The sequence below is a fragment of the Phoenix dactylifera genome, chromosome 4, assembly GCF_051530095.1.
Source record: "Phoenix dactylifera cultivar Ajwa chromosome 4, Ajwa_hap1_PhDact_Kaust_v1.1, whole genome shotgun sequence".
Classification (NCBI taxonomy): Eukaryota; Viridiplantae; Streptophyta; class Magnoliopsida; order Arecales; family Arecaceae; genus Phoenix; species Phoenix dactylifera.
The window spans coordinates 23,541,285-23,554,114 of NC_143193.1; positions in this window are offsets into that span (position 1 = coordinate 23,541,285).

The following is a 12,830-nucleotide window of genomic DNA, read 5'->3' on the forward strand; positions in this document are numbered from 1 at the left end:
AAAGTTGCGACTCTTCCCGGGTAAACTTCGCTCTAGGTGGGATGGACCATTCATAGTAAAAAAGGTCTTTCCTTATGGTGCAGTAGAGATCCAACACCTCAATGGTGAACATGTTTTAAAAGTCAATGGCCAAAGGTTAAAACCTTATGCGGACTGTGTTACCGATGGGCAATTGATTGAATTTCTTAATTTGACGAACCCTGTTTATCAAAATAATTAAGGATGCACTGTGTCTGGCTGAAGACAATAAACTTAGCGCTTGTTGGGAGGCAACCCAATTCTCTTAGATTTTTTTTTAACATTGAGGACAATGTTAGGTTTAGGTTTGGGGGTATTCATCTTGATTTTCATTTCTTGATTTTCATTCAAAAAAAAAAATTGTGTTCATAAAATAATAATAATAATAAAATTTTAAATTAAAAAAAGTTTTTGTTTTTAAAAACCTAATTTCTATACATGAATGCGAGAATGATAAATCCATAAGGTATATAAAATCTAAAAAGCCCAATGACTAGTCGGAAGTAATATAAATTTAAGTTCTTTTTATTAAGTCTCTCTTAGGGAGTTGTAAGCTAATTAATACTTTGGAATTTCACTACACACTGCCCGACCCTTCTAAGGTCTAGGCTCGACAATATGTTGATAGTATAGTAGCAACCTTGGACCCTGATGAATCATACTTATCTAATTCAAAAAAAAAAAAATCATCAATAAAAAGGATCTAGTCAAGAACATCGAAAAGGGCTACCTATTGTCAAAGGTCAGGTGGGCTTGTGATGAGGACTCTGAGCATAAGTCCGTAGGGGAGTCTTGATGCCCGACACCTTGTGCCAACTGGTGTGAGAGTTGTCGACTGATTGCTCGTTACACGGAGAAATCACCACAAGAGTAAAAGTGCACAATTTATACATCTTTTATTTAAAAAAAAACTTTGTATTGACCTTGTAAAAGACAATAGTGTGAAAGCCGTCGTTGTAGAAATTCGAGTAAACTGAAATATTACAGATAAAGCCCATGAGGTACTAAAGTAAACATCCACAACTCTCGAGATCCTGCAGATAAGATGATTTTGAATCAGTGAGTAGGCCCTTTCGACCAATCCTTGGAAACTACTAGTATTAGCAATATTTTGGAGATCCGAACCCTTAGCTTGTGTACGGTCCAGATTTCATTGAGCACTCCAGTATAAATAAGTCTTACAACTTCCTAACGGAAACTTAATGACCTCAACTTGAATTGCATTTTGACCTAGGATTTGGGCTGACTTAGTAAATAAAACCGTGTGTGTTTTGAAATTCTTATCATTTATGTATCTTAAATTAGATTTTAATTTCCTTACTAGTATGCATTTGGAATTTGATTTTCACTTCATAGATCAATTGATTTATCAAAAAAAAAAGAAAAGAAATTAATAATAACAATAATAATAAATGATTTATTGAAGTTTGTGGGTATCTTCACTGAAAACTCTCACGAGACTACAACTTGTCCACTAGGGTAACCTAGGGGTTTAAAGCCTTGTTACATATGGTAAATGTAACCGCGATGCCTGCGAAAGTGAGTTAAAATTCTTCTTTTCTAGTTTTATTTTGCTTGAGGACTAGCAAAACATAGGTTTGGGGGTGTGATAAGTGCTTAATAATCATAATTTAGATATCTTTCTGTAGCACTTATCAATGTTCTTAAACTGATAAATACATATTTTACCATAAAATTGAATAAACATTAAAAAAAATTTAAAATATGGTAAGAAGTAAATAATTCTTTTCTTAAAACAGACTCTGAACTTGTCTCTCTCTTGATTGCAATCTTTCATGAAAACTATAGAAAAACATATAAGGAGATTGTGTTGACCCGGCTAAGGTTATAATTAAATGGGCTTTGGTCTTGATTAGATTAAAAGTTATAATTGTATAGAAAAATATTTGATTAACCTTCTTATTAAGTCACGATCCTGCTTTTAGCCCTGTTGAGTCCAGTCTGAAGCAGTTTAGCAAAAATTAAATTTAAACGACATTGGGCTCGTGAGTAAGTTCAAGCAAATCAACGATCATGACCCACCTCAAACCCAAAGTCAATTCCCAACCAATTCATTACCTGCCTTCATATAAAATTGATAAATTTAAAACAAAAAAAAGAAAATAATGAATATAATAAAATAAAAATAATTTCGGAAAGAATCACTGAAAACACTGTTCATATGGACAGTGTCCCGTGAAAACACTGTTCATGTGAACAGTGTTACAAAATAATAATAATAATAATAATAACAAATGAGTTCACTGTTTATCTTCTTCCCCCCTCCCCCGCAGTGCATCACGGCCGAGATTCCCGTCGATTCTCCCGTTCCAGCCACGAGATGGCGTCGCCTAAGAAATCCTCCCCGCGGCGTCCTCCCGACGATCCCGCAACCAGCATCTCTGCCTCGTCTTCCGCCTGTGACGCAGCCCGCAGCCGAGATCCAGCTCCGCCATCAAGCCGCGTCGAAATCCCAGCATCTCCGCCTCCTCCTCTGCCCGTGGCGCATTCGGATCCCATCCCAGTCTCCGCGATCCCAGCCGGCTGCAATCAACGATCCAGCTCCTCCGCCATCAGTCCGTTCCAGCTGCATCCAACGATCATGCCCTTCTCCAGCGATCTCACGTGCAACAGAAATCAAGCCTCCACCGAGATCATTCCCAGCATCATGCCCTCCTCCTCACTGGGGATCCATCACCGGCCTTCGGCGATTTATAAGAGCAAGATGAAGAAGGGGGGGCGGGCTTCGACAGAAACAGGGGACCCCCTGTTTCGGTGAAGAAAAGGAAGAAGAAAGCCGTGCGTGGAAGGGAGTGAAGAGTAATTTTTTTTTATAAAGATGGGAGGACTTCCGGCCACCATGAGCAGCTAAATCTTGGTTTAGGGGTTTGATGAAGTCGTGGATGAGTATTTATGTTGCATTTCTTTGATTTTTAGCATTGTAGACAGTTGCATATTTAATGAAATTATGATCTTGAAATGTCTTGTTTAATTTGTATAAGATGTTTATCTCGTAGAAAGCCTCTGCATGAATTAATATAGTTTATCGAAATCGAATTCAATACCTGTGGTTTGGAGGAGATTGTTATGCAACTATCAGATTTATCTTTGAGAAATTAATCATCAGATGAATCATGCTAAATAGGACAGACCATGCCTATCCTTAGAGAAGATGGTTTGTACCAGGCTTAGATGACTCATACTGTGGGTTAGATTTCAACTTTTTATATGATTGCCCTAACTTGTAGTTAAGAGCAATCAGATCATACATGCATCTAAATCATTGAAAGCATCATATTTATAAATTCATCGATGGATTCTAACCCTAAACATCTCTTCCCGTAAAATATTCCTACTACTGCATTCATCTTACTTTTAGCTCTCATTAATCGATAACTTAAAATTCTTTTTACTCTAGCTTATGCCCTTTGAATTAATTTAGTTAAATCAAGTTAGCAAATTCTTCTTCTTGATTTACTTTTAAAGAAAAATAACTTATTTTCCAATCCCTGTGGACCGACACCCGTAATCACTATCCTACAGGATACGTGCTATTGCGTGGTTTATTTTCAAAATTGAAATAACCGATCAAGTTCACTATAATCCCTAGGATTACAGCCAGTTGTTTTACAAGCTCACAACCCAACTTGTTGTTTTCACAAGGTCACAACGAATTCGGTCAGTTTTGACAGGCTCACCGACTAGAACCACCCAATTATTTTTCTGGGTTCACAATCAAACCCAGTTGATTTTTTCTGGTTCACCAACCACAACCTTACACCGTTGGTTTTATCTTTGGCTCACCAACAAACCTTACAATCATTGATTCAATCCCCTGATTGAATCAAGTAAGAAAAAGACAAAGTTTAAGAGTTCACAAAGAAAGCTTCTAAGAAGCAAGTGTGAGAACAATATAAGCAAAGTAGAGTTAGAAGCCCTCAAATAGATTTTAGATGAGGAAGTGGGGGCTTCTCGATTTCTGAGTCTCCTCTTGAAAGCACCGAAGGTTGGAGGACAGTAGTAGAGCTTTGAATGCGAAGGAAGCACTTTTCGGTTTGAATTGAATACGCTTCTTTCTTCTTTTGCTCGGATTAACTCTCTTGAAGCTCTTAGTGGTTGATATGCTTTAATGCTTTAGTGGAATAGCTCTCTTGTTGTCTACTACTGTTCACTCTGACTATTTAAGTGATTTCATTCGAAAACTAGCCATTAGAGAGAGATTTGGAGCTGTTCTGTCCTGTCTGCACATCCTGACAATGTATCCGTTGGGATCGGAGTCGACTCGTGCGATCTGGAGTCGACTCGGCTGTTACTAGAGTTGACTCGCGCTTTACTGGAGACGACTCGCTCGCTGTTCCAGATTTGAATCAAAGTGCATGCCTCGTCCTGAAGTCAACTTGGACCAAACTGGAGTCGACTCGTCAACAGTTGGAGACGACTTGGGCACTTAGGGGTCGGCTCGTTCTCAGGGTTCCAGAAACTTAACTTTCTATTTTTCTTCCTCGAGTCGACTCGGGTTTACTTGGAGTCGACTCGGCTGACTTAAGAGACAACTCGTTCTCAGAGACCGAAAAATTGATTCTCTGTCTTTCGAACATTTCTGCCTTGGAGTCGACTCGGACCTTACTGGAGTCGACTCGACTATCTTGGGGGTTGACTCTGCAACACTTGGAGTCGTCTCGTTCATAGGGTCTCCGAAAGTGAGTCTCTGCCTTTTCAGACTGCTTTCCTCTGGAAGTCGACTCGCCAAGAATCAGAGTCGACTCGCAACCTTTTGGAGTCGATTCGGTAACAGGGTCTAAAATTCATCGTTCTGTCTTTTTGTCTGTTACCCTTTGGACCATCTGAAGTTGACTAGCCTAGCATCGGAGTCGACTAGAAACCTTCAAGAGTCGACTTGCTGACAGGGTCTGAAAACCATCGTTCTGTCTTTTTGTCTGTTCTTAGTTGGAGTCGACTCGAGGAGTTCCGGAGTCGACTCGAGCTTGTGCCAGAAACATCAAACCATCTGAAGTCGACTCGCAAAGTTCCGGAGTCGACTCATGATGCAGACTTTGGTTCAAATTGAGTCCAACACTTAGCCAAATTACTTTGAACCAAAGCTCGAGGCACTTAAACAGAAATTCACACATATTTGCCTGAAATACTAGATTGAATTCATTAGTATAACATAAGCTATACTCAAAATGCTTTGTGCTCATCAAAATCAATTAGGAAATACTCAATTACTCCACAGATGCTATACTGAACTCTCTTCCTGGTTCGTACCATCTATTTCTCACCAATTTTCTTATGACGAAATCGGTAGTAAATTATCACCAATTGTTGGGTTTACTACAAACTTTTGAGAAGGATCACCAACTCCTAAAAGGGTCGGTGAATTTAGTTGAAGGTTCATCAAAGGGTCGTGGTCCATTTAAGAAAGGGAAGAAGAAAAACAAAAATCAAAAGAAAAAGGTGTATCATGCTGAGCAAAGTCAGACTAAGAAGAAGAAGGCTGATCAGAGTAGGGCAGAGTGCTTCTACTGTAAGAAGCAAGGGCATTGGAAGAGGAATTGTCCTCTGTACATTGCATCTCTTGATCCGAACAGGCCTAAAAAAAGTGAAAAATCAGTTGCCAATCAAGGTATTTATATGATAATGCCTTGTAATTTTTCTATTTGTGATAATTTGACTTGGGTATTGGACACCAGTAGTCCTTTTAATATTTGCAATTCGTTGCAGGGACTTCAGGTCAGTGAGAGGTTTGAAGAAGCGAAAGGTTCCTAAATGTTGGAGATGGAAGATCATTTCCAGTTCTAGCTTTAGGGATTCTGAAACTTGTATTCAATTCTCAAATAATAGTTTTAAGTGACTGTCACTTTTGTCCTTCTTTTCTATTGAATGTAATTTCTGTAGGCCTTTTGGCCATGAACGGTTATAAGATTTCAATAAAAAGAAATTACTGTGATATCGTTATGAATGGTGTTACTGTAATGCATAGACAATTGAGCAATGAGATTTACATATTATCACAGCCTGTTCATGTAATGTACAAGTCCAATAAGCACCCTAAAATAGATAATGTCACGGATGCCTACCTTTGGCATCATAGGCTAGGTCATATTAACAAGAACAGGATGAACAGGTTAAATAAAGAGGGAATCCTCAATGAGAAAAATAAACTGGAAAGAGTATTAAAACTCTTCGATCAGATCAAGGGGGTGAATACCTTTCCAATGAGTTTTTGATATATCTGGAAGAGAATGGGATTCTTTCCCAATGGATTCCTCCTAGTACACCGCAGTATAACGGCATGTCAGAAAGAAAAAATCGAACTCTATTAGATATGGTTCGATCCATGTTGGAATTTGCTGATCTGCCCATATTCTTTTGGGGATATGTACTTGAGTCAACCTGTTATATACTTAATAAGGTTCCAAGTAAATCTGTGAATAAAACACCACATGAGATGTGAACGGGACGGAAACCGATACTCTTTCACTTTAGGGTTTGGGGGTGTCCAGCATACGTCAAACGTTTGAAGACAGACAAACTTGAACACAAGTCTGACAAATGTTTCTTTGTCGGTTACCCTAAAGAAACTAAAGGATATTATTTCTACCTTGCTGAAGAACAAAAGTTGTTCGTAAGCAATAGAACTATTTTCTTAGAGAAAGAATTCCTTAGTAAAGAAACTAATAGCTCTAATGTTAAACTTAGGAAAGTTCAACATGTAGAAGATCCGACACCATCCACTGAACCAATTGAGTTGGATTTGATTAGATCATATCCAGAACCCATCTTAGTTGCACCATTAAGGCGATCAGGTAGAGTACCATGTCAGCCGGACAGATACTATGATTTCTTGGTTCGGGACGGGGATCCTGTCGAACTTGATGAAAACGATGAGGATCCTACCACCTACATGGATGCAATGCAGAGGTATGACTCTGATAAATGGCTTGGAGCCATGCAATCCGAAATGAAATCCATGAAGATCAATTATGTATGGACATTAGTTGACCCATCCGAAGGGATTAAACCCATAGGGTGTAAGTGAATTTTCAAAAGAAAATGGGGCTGATAAGTGCTAAATAATGCATAAATTAATATCTTATTCATAACACTTATCATTATTTTAATTCACATATTTTGTAAATTCAACTAAAAAATGTGTTACCTTCATCATTGCATTTTAGTAAATTATTAAAGGTAATTCGACTTTTACTTATTTATTTACTAATTAAGCTTAATGTATGCAGGTCGAGTCACGCTTAATTAGGTAAAGCCTAAATTACACTGCATCATTTTACAATTTCACATCCTCCAAGGTCGACTCTAAGAACTCTTCTCCAAAATCCAGTGCTTCCCATTAATTCCTGACTCTTCACATGTTCACCTAAATTTCTTTCTACTCGTTCCAACTCTTTTTCCATATGATCCAATTTTAATCTCAAAAACAATAAAATCCCTTCAAGTATTTGTTTCTCAGATCTCAAAGCATACTATCTTAGTTGCACGGATCCCAAAGCCTCATCCCATCTCAGCCATTCATCTTGCATCACCCAACTCTTCTCAAACCCATTATTTTTCCCATGCGTTGGAACAAAGAATACCATCTTCCTCCACGTCATTCGTTCCCTCCCATTTCCAAAGACTAGAACCGCTTCCACCTGTGATGAATCCCAGCCTTCATCCCGTTAATCCATATCCCAAAGCCGGATCCCATGTGATCTCCACGTCCAAATACAACCCGGATAAACTCCAATCCCCTGCATCCACCACGGAAGAACAGAGATCCCAACTATCCAACCATTCCCTTTCTTCACGGACAGCTCCCATGCGCTCCCAGCCATATCCCATTCCGAATCACGCTCATCCCGAGTTCCTTCCTCCCAACTTCCGGATCGACTCCATCTCTTCTCATCCTTATCCCGTGCCCAGCCGTGCCTAAGCTTCCTTCCATTTCGGGATATGACCAAGTTCAATCCTCCGCATGCGTCCAAGCTTCTTCCCTGCTTTCGGATCACTTCCTCCCAATGACATCTCAGCAGTCCGGGATGATTCTTCCAACATTTACAACGTCCCAGCCAGCAAATACTTTTCTGGATTCCTCTGCTTTGGGATTAATTCCAGCCGAGACCCCATCCGGATTTGCTCCCAACTTCACGAGTTTTCTTCCGCATCCCCTGCATTTTCCCCTGTTTCTTCCGCACCCCACGTCCGTATCATCTTCCTAGATTTCATCCCAACCAAATCCAGTATCTTCCCTCTTCCGAATTAACCCCATCCGGATTTTTCACCAAATTCAACTTTCCTTGCTTCAGTGGAACAAGGCCACGTCTTCTGCAATCCAAACATCCCTCCTTAGCTTCATCTTCCCGAATCTCCTGTGCTTCCCATGTCCACATTTTCCCAGCATCCTCATCCTCTCCCTCCGAGATCTTCTCAAATGCCTACAGCTGGATGCCAAAGCCTCAGCCGTGAGCTTCATCCAAATATCCCCTGCTTCAAGATAAGTTCGAATCCAGCCATCCTTATCTCCCATGGATAAGCACCCACGTCTTCGGCAGTCCAAAGAACCGTCCCACCCTCCATCCACGACGAGTTCCAACTCTTCATCCAGCACGCGTCTGTTGCCCAAGGTGACAAGCCAAGAGGGGGGGGGGGGTGAATTGGTTTCTTTTAATTTTAACTATCTTACTTGTGTTAAATGATGAGTTAGTGAACTTAAACAAATCACAATACAAACAACAAGAAGTATAGTGGTTCGGTGCTCTCCTTAGCACCTACGTCCACTCCCCAAGCGACCCCTTGGGAATTCACTATAATCCCGCGGATTACAGTTGGATTGTTTTCCGGGCTCACAATCCAAAAACATTTACACTTTGGTTTTCCGGGTTCACCAAAAACCTATGTTGGTTTTACGGGCTCACCAACGAACCTATACAATTGGTTTTACGGGTTCATCAACAACCTACGTTGGTTTTACAGGTTGACCAACAACCTACGTTGGTTTTACGGGATTACCAACAACCTATGTTGGTTTTACGGGCTCACCAACGAACCTTTACAATTGGTTTTTCGGGTTCACCAATCAACCTATTCTGTTGGTTTTGCGGGCTAACCAACCAACCTTTACAAGTAGTTTAATAAACAAAGGAAGAAGATTTAAACTCCTAGATGAGCAAATATAACAAAATAGTCTACAAAGAAGAGTTTAGAGAATATTTATCGCTTGATGTGACTTCTCTCTTCTTTGTCAAGGATGCTTCACTCTTCAAGGGTGGATGGAGCTCTTGATGACTCTTTGAATCTGCTCAACCACTTTCTTTTGATTCTTGAATGAAGCACTTGGATGAAGCTTGCCTTGCTAGGGTTCTCTCTTGAATGCACTTGATGTATTTTCCAAAGCTTGCTTCCTCTGATGAATACTCCCTCTTAAATACTTCTCCAACCTCCAAATAGTCCTTCCTGACCGTTGGATTGAAGAAACTAGCCGTTTATAGCCGTTGGGAGTCCAAAAAGTACTTCTGCACAACTAGCCGTTATGCTTCTGCCCGTGCTTGGGTCGACCCAAACTTTTCTTGGGTCGACCCAAACCTTGGGTCAGCTCAAACTTTTTCTTGGGTCGGCCCTCTCAGAAAATTCAGAACCTTGAATTTCAGCCTTTCTTCACTTGGGTCGACTCAACCTTTCTTTGGGTCGACTCAAGCTTGGGTCGACTCAACTTCATCTTGGGTCGACCCTCTCAGTAAATCCAGAGAACTATTTTCTGAGTTGTTTGAGGATCTTGATGTTTGGGTCGACTCATGCTTTCCTTGGGTCGACCCAACTCACTGTTCATCTGTGCCATTTTTGCAGAAGTGTGCCAAATAATTTCTTGATGTGCCGGGGTCGACCCAATCATCCTTTGGGTCGACTCAATCCACACTTTGCTGCACCTCAAGGTTAGATTCATTCATATAAACAATGAAATGTATCTATATCAATTTATACAAATATACTGAGAGTAACAGACTTATAAATGAAGTATCGTTTTAACTTATAACATACTCTTGTTAAATGCTTGTTAATCATCAAAATAACACTATCATTCTCAATCTCCCCCTTTTTGATGATTACAAAATAAAGAGTATGAGCCTATTGAAACTTATCTTAAAATCAGTTTTTGAAAGGGCTTAACTTGCTGAATTTCAGTTTTTCATATATAAGAGTGAAGTCTCTCCCTATATTATTCAAATGTTGCCAGTTTGACTTTTTGAATTGTTCCCCCTTTCATTTATAATTCATTAAAGATGAAACTCCAAAAATTTGAGATAAAACATGAGTTTCAGATTATGTATCGAGGTGTGAAAGGTGCGTGCCAAATTCTGAAATTCTATGTGCCAAATTCTGAAATTTGATAGAAATTTTTGATTTGATCATTTTTATTGTTACAAATTGCTCCCCCTTAAATGTATATGCTTTCCTATATGATTTTCAATTTGTTTTACAAGTTATTTCTCTTTTCTTACACAATTTCTTTACTTCTCCTCTTATTACTCTTTCTTTACTTCTCCCCTATTACTCTTTCTTTACTTCTCCCCTTTTTGTTATCATCAAATAGGTGCATGGGAAAAGACACAATAAATAACAAACATTCAAACTTCATTGATCAAAATAGGAACATTTTAGTACATTCATGCCAAAAACAAAAGCAAATACAATGTTCCTTAATCAAAGTTTAAGATACATGATAAACACAAAATACATATGAGAACTAGATACATATCCTAGGCTCTAAACAAGATCGTGAGACTCTCCCGGATCGCTTGGCTACGGCTCTCTTGGGTTCCATTTCTCCAAGATCTTGAAGTAATCTGCTATTTGGAGATGATTGGAGAAGATTTGAGAGTGGGGAATAGGGTTTTCGGAAGAGGATAAAGGATAAACAGTGCCCTAGATAGCTCACGGGTCCCCCTTTTAACAGTGGGGTCCCGACATTGGGTCGACTCAAAAATTTTCTTGGGTCGACTCAACGTTGGGTCGACCCTATTCTGGGTTGGGTCGACCCAAGTTCAGAAATTTTTCCTTTCTCTTCCTTTTCGCTTCTAAAAAAAATTTTTCCTTGCTTCCAATCCTTACAAATTCTTTCTGGGACAATGATACATGAGTAAGGAATCTATAGATTACAAGTTTGACTCATGTTTCATGGGTTTTTAGAAATAGGAGGAATGTATCATGAGACTGCTTGCTCCCTTTTATATCTCTTCAATAAAAAGGATCACATATGCCTAATTCCCTCCTTAGCGTGCAGAATCTATCTTCACTCAAGGGTTTTGTGAATATGTCGGCTAATTGTTTTTCAGTGCATATATGCTCAATACATATGTTTCCATTTTGCACATGATCCCTAATAAAATGATATCTTATTTCTATGTGTTTGGCTTTAGGAATGAGATATTTAGGATGTAAGCCAGAAGTGATCTCTAAATGTAGATTCCAAAGATAGTTTTGAAATCAAGTGTAGATGGAATCCTTTTCAAGTTATTTTAAGGAGTATCAAGAATAATATTCAAAAAAAGCACGAATGAAAATCCAATACCCTTTTTTTTTTTAATATATTAAGTATATAGCAACATGAGAGCAATCTAATTAATTTTTAGAGTATAGTATAAGAGCAGATAAAGATCAAAATTTATATACTCGAAAAATATAAGATTATGTTGAATCCTTAATTCTTAATGACTTCAAAGTTCTTTCATGATATAAAAGTATTGGAGCATAGATACCAAAATATGAATTTATGCAATGTAGGATACATAAAATTCAGGGCTTTGGAAGTTCTTTTAAAGCTCTCTTAAAGATCCTAGCATCAAAATCAATTAAAATGAATTGGCTCAGGATTGAAACACTAAAGTGCAAGCCAATAAGAGCTCATTAGTAGATTCTAAGATAAATTTTCGAAACTAAGACAGATGGAATCCTTTTCAATTAAATTTTCAGAAATAAATGATTTACCGATGAATACAGATGGAAATCCAACTTTCAAAAGATATTCAATGAAGCACAAAGTTTAATACCACTTTACATTTAGTATTCTTTGTCTCATCTTTAGATGCGAATTTATACGATTAAGTTCTATATGATCTCTCACTCTGAAATTTTCTTTCTTCCCCTTAATTAATCATTTCATTTGAGAGTTTAGAGTTTGAAGATAATTTTCAATAAAGAGATTGAGTATTTAAAGCTCCCCCTCAAAAGATGCATTTTCTTTCAAACCTTTTTTTTTGTTCTTCTATAATATCAAGAATGTAGAGTGATCTAGAATTTTTCAAAATTTATAGCAATCACTCTTTTTAATCTTTCAAGAATAAATTATATTTTCTCTTATTTTTTTTTGAATATGTATGGAGATATTAATCAGAAAATAATTCTTTTGAAGCTTAAATTTCTTTCAAAAGTAATTACATTTTCTTTCCTATAAGAATTATTGAAGTGAGTTGAAATATTCTATGCTTTAGGATCATTAACTCTCTTCTTAAAAATAGCTTTTCTTTTTAATGATAGAAGCATTTAATTATGTAGGAGTGTATATTCAAAATATTAATTTCTTAGTCATAGTTTTTTTTCAGCAATGTATATATGAAGCACCATAAATCTTTTTAATATCAAAATAATATCATATGTTTAGAACCATTTATTTGCAATCAAGATCATTGAAAAACACATCATTTAGACCAATTTCAGTACACTTATAAGATAAAAAATGATATGTTTCAGATGCGTATCGGAGCAAACAACCAAGGTATCCAAAGTAATTCTATTTTTCTTAAACCGTAGTTTTC